At 43.7% G+C, this 4,868-nt stretch overlaps 1 long non-coding RNA gene across 1 annotated transcript; it reads left to right on the top strand.

Moving 5' to 3' along the window:
• The first annotated feature begins 303 nt into the window (after window positions 1-303).
• Window positions 304-4,497, top strand: LOC133261171 (uncharacterized). The gene is made up of 2 exons (XR_009741032.1): window positions 304-459; window positions 4,280-4,497. It is a non-coding gene; the product is annotated as an uncharacterized LOC133261171 (long non-coding RNA).
• The last annotated feature ends 371 nt before the right edge of the window (window positions 4,498-4,868 follow it).

Raw genomic sequence — 4,868 nt, forward strand, 5'->3', positions numbered from 1 at the left:
GAGAATAGACCGAGGGGACTGTGCCCAGGTTTCCCCCGCTGTCACACAGAGCGGATGACAAACTTGCTCTCAGGATGAGGTGAGAATCCAATAAAATGCCAAGTGCTTTATAAGTGTTGGGAGCTAGTGTCGTTAGTATTTGGTGCAATCATCCCTTCAGTGTTGATATCAAGCAGAGCCCTCTGGGGCTCCTGGGCACAAAAGCCTTTCTGTGTCCCCCATTTCTTTGATTACAGGTAACAGGCTTCTTTCAGCCTCTCTGACCACCCCAGGGTTCCAAGTTCCAACTGGCAGAGTCAGGCAGTTGTTAATTAGGGAAGGGAGGGGCTGCAAGACCAGGGAGAAACAAACAATCAAGGGAAACAGTGGTGCTGCCTTGGGGCAAAGTCCTGGTTTCCCATCAAGGGATACGCAGGACAGTATCTTTCAGCTTTTCTGCAGATAGGGAAACCCCAGCAGGTGGGAGAACTTATCGGTTAAAAAGGGCTTGCTGCCCTCAAGCACAAGAGACCCCAGACCAGCTGGAAACAGACCGATGAATTCGGACTCCTACTTACCTCCCCACCCACCCATCAGAAGAAAGTCCCTGAGCTGATCAAGCCTCCTTTGAACCATTACTATAAAACTTCTCCAAGGCGGGGGTGGGGACAGACAGTTTGGAGGGCCTTAGCTCTCTGTGACCCCCTTTCCCTGGCAAAGCAATGAAGCTATTCTTTTCTACTTCACCCAAAACTCTGTCTCAGAGATTTAATTCGGGTACAGATTTGCTTTAGTGTCAAACACATCATGCCAAGCATATGCTTGGAAAAGGGCAGGGGTCTACCCAGCCCATGGGCCTTGACACCTAAACAGGAGCTCAGAAAGGAACGTTGGGGCTGCTCCCCCTCCCCACACCCTATGCCTGCTATTTCTGCGAAGTTCACTTCCTCTCCTGGGATGTCTTGTTCTGAAAAAAGAGAGAAAAGCCTTGTGTCCTGCAAAGCCAAAGCATCATTTAAACTCCCTCTTTCATCTACTTTAGATCTTACCAAAAAGAAGGAACTGTCCATTCCCCACTGCGGAAGCCTGAAGGGAGATTAATAACAACAATAGTTCATGTGGAGCTAATGGTCCGTGAAAAATACCCCTCCGTTCTAATTCTTTCAGTTCAGAGAGATGGGGCCTGAGAGGCATTTTAGAGGCAGTGAAATGGATATGACGATGGCATTCTTGGAGAGATACAGAAATAACTCAATGGCCCCAGATTCCTGTCACTTTCCTTCCTTGAGTTCTCCATCAAACTGTTTGTTGCAGGAAGGGGAATCTCTTCCAGGGCCTGAGAATGGGCTCTTGTCTAAAACTTAGAAATGAATGATCTGAGGAGACATGTACTGACAAAGTGGGAGACTTTGTTAGGAAGGGGAGCCTGGGCAGAGGGCAGCAGGGTCAGGGAGCCCAGGAGGACTGCGCGGCCATGTGACTTGCAGTCTCAGGTTTTATGGTGACGGTGTCAGTTTCAGGATTGTCGCTAACCAATCACTCTCAGGGTCCTTCCTGGTAGCATGCATCCCTCATCCAAGACGGATTCCAGAGAGAAGGGTTCTGGGAGGCTGCTAGGATATGCGGTGTCTGGTGTCTCCTTTTGACCTTTCCGAATTCTTCCAGTTGGCAGTAGCTAGTCAGCTCTGCGTTTCTTACCAGGACCTCCTGTTGTAAGACGACTCATACAGATGGTTACTACGATGCCTGGTGAGGGTGGGTGGTTTCGGACAGTGGTGCCCCTCACAAATTTGCTTTTCTCAAGCCACATTTTTAGTGATGACTAAGCCAGTCCTGAAATTTGAGCCCACAGCACATCCATACCTTTCCGTACGCCTGATCTTATTTGAATTAATGGCTTAGATATTGTCTCTGCCCCTTCCTGGCTGGGTGAGCCCAGGCAAGGCACCAGGTGATGCTGGGCCATCCCCTAGAACCAGGGAGTAGCAATGAGACTTTGGTTGTCTAGTCCTTGGCATAGGTAGGTCTTGGCAGCTGAAGAAGCAGTGCCTCTTCTGAAAGAAATGGGTTGGTTTTACCTGACAGACTTCGTGAGTCCTGCAGAGGCCAGGAGCCGCTCTTTGCTGGGTCACTAGAGAGCTCCGAGGCCGATCTGTGCCCCACCTGCTTCCACCTGTCATCTGCTGGGCACTCACCAGCCCTATTTTCCTTTGCCTGAGTTCCTCTACCCTTTTTTCCCCCTTTGGGGGTCATATGTATTTTTGTAAGCACTATCCAGCTTTTCTAGGAAAAAGAGGAAATTCTAAATATATTTACATTTCACCTAGATGTCCATCAGCAGATGAATGGATAAGAAAGCTGTGGTACATATACACAATGGAGTATTACGCAGCCATTAAAAAGAATACATTTGTATCAGTTCTAATGAGGTGGATGAAACTGGAGCCTATTATACAGAGTGAAGTAAGCCAGAAAGAAAAACACCAATACAGTATACTAACCCATATATATGGAATTTAGAAAGATGGTAACAATAACCCTGTATACGAGACAGCAAAAGAGACACTGATGTATAGAACAGTCTTTTGGACTCCGTGGGAGAGGGAGAGGGTGGGATAATTTGGGAGAATGGCATTGAAACATGTATAATATCATATATGAAATGAGTCGCCAGTCCGGGTTCGATGCACGATACTGGATGCTTGGGCCTGGTATACTGGGACAACCCAGAGGGATGGTATGGGGAGGGAGGAGGGAGGAGGGTTCAGGATGGGGAACACGTGTATACCTGTGGTGTATTCATGTTGATATATGGCAAAACCAATACAATATTGTAAAGTTAAAAAAATAAAATAAAAATAAAAACAAACAAAATATATATTTACATTTCAGAAATCATAGGATGTCTTGGGTTGTTTCTTAATGGTTTCTAGGATGTCCATTTAAACACAAGTAGATTATAGTCAAAACAAGAGAAGGGTGGTATGGATTGAATATTCGTGGTCCTTCAAAACAACTGTCAACATGTCTTAATGTGACATGTGATGTATTAGGGGTGGGGCCTTTGGAAGGTAATTAAATCATGAGCATAGAGCCTTCGTGAATGGGATTAGCACCCTTATAAGAAGAGGAGTGAGAATGAATACACATATGTTTGGTTGAGTCCCTTTGCTGTCCATCTGAAACTATCACAACATTGTTAATTGTCTATCCTTCAATCTAAATTTAAAAGTTTTTTAAAAAAAGTAAGCATGAAAAAAGTTTTTCAAAACATTATTTGTATTGTTGTTATGATTATTACAATATTCATTATAATTTTGTATATACTTTGGCTCCCTTAAATAAAATCTCAATTCTTTTTTAAAACTTTTTATTTTATATTACAGTATAGTTAACAATGTTAATAATTTCAGGTTTATAGCAAAGGGACTCACCGTTACACATAAATGTATCCATTCTCTTCAAAATTCCCCTCCCATCCAGGCTGCCACATAACGTTGAACAGGGTTCCCTATGCTGTACAATAGGACCTTGTTGGTTATCTATTTTATTTTTATTTTTTTAAACATTTATTTATTTATTTGGCAGAACTGATTTTCTAAATTTATTTTTAATTGGAGGATAATTGCTTTACAATATTGTGTGGGTTTCTGTCATATATCAACATGAAATAGCCATAGGGTTATCCATTTTAAATATAGAAGTGTGTACATGTCAACACCAAACTCAATAACTATCCCTTCCCCCTGTTCTTTCCATATGGCAACCATAAGTTCATTCTCTAAGTCTGTGAGTTTTGTAATTAAGGTCATTAGTATCATTTCTTTTCAAGTTCCATATGTAAGGGATCGCATATGCTATTTCTCCTTCTTTGCCGGTCTTCACTGAGTGACAATCTCTACGTCTATCCATGTTGCTGCAAATGACCTTATTTCATTGTTTTTAACGGCTGAGTAATATTCTGTTGCATATATGTACCACATCTTCTTTATCCATTCGTCTATCAGTGGACATTTAGATTGCTTCCATGTCTTGGTTATCGTAAACAGTGCTGAAGCGAACATTGGGGGTGCATGCATCCTTTCGGACCCCGCATTTTTCTCCAGGTATATGCCCAGGAGTGGGATTGCAGGATCATAAGGTAACTCTATTTTTTTGTTTCTTAAGGGGCCTCTGTACTGTTCTCCACAGTGACTGCACCAATTTACATTTCTACCAACAGCATAGGATCGTTCCCTTCTCTCCATACCCTCTCCAGCATATATTCATCATAATTTTGTATATACTTTGTATCTTCTAGGTAAAAATCTCAACTCTTACAAAAAGGAAGAGGAATGAGAGAGATGATCTCAGGGCCATGTGAGGGTGTACCAAGAAGGTCGCTGTGGCAAATGAGGAACAGGGTTCTTGCCAGCTGTTGTTGCAAACCAGGATGACGGTTCTCACTGAATCTGCCAGCATCTTGATCTTGGACGTCCCAGCTTCCAGGCCTTTGAGAAATAAATCTGTGCTGTTTAAGCCATATAATTTAGAGTATTTTGTTATAGCCACCCAAGCAGACTAAAAGAGTCATTTTCCCCAAACTTCTTTTACTTCTCTCATTGTGTCTGCTTGGATCCTCTTAGAAGTAAATGCCAAGACAGAATCAGACAGGTATAAATAAGACAGATTTATTGGGGGGAGCACCTGTGAAGGATAAAGGGGCAAAGGCGGAGGAGTAAGAGGGGTGGGCCGTCAGCCCTGATGCTGGTCTGACACCTGGGGAAGGACAGCGGGAAGGCAGGAGCAGAGAGTCTTGTCCAGGCTTACGGGGAGCCCCACTGAAATGTTCTCCACCAGGGGCATCAGAATGGACCAGGGATGTCAGGCTGCGGTATTGTGCTTAGTCA

The sequence above is a fragment of the Bos javanicus genome, chromosome 15 (genome assembly GCF_032452875.1).
Source record: "Bos javanicus breed banteng chromosome 15, ARS-OSU_banteng_1.0, whole genome shotgun sequence".
NCBI lineage: Eukaryota > Metazoa > Chordata > Mammalia > Artiodactyla > Bovidae > Bos > Bos javanicus.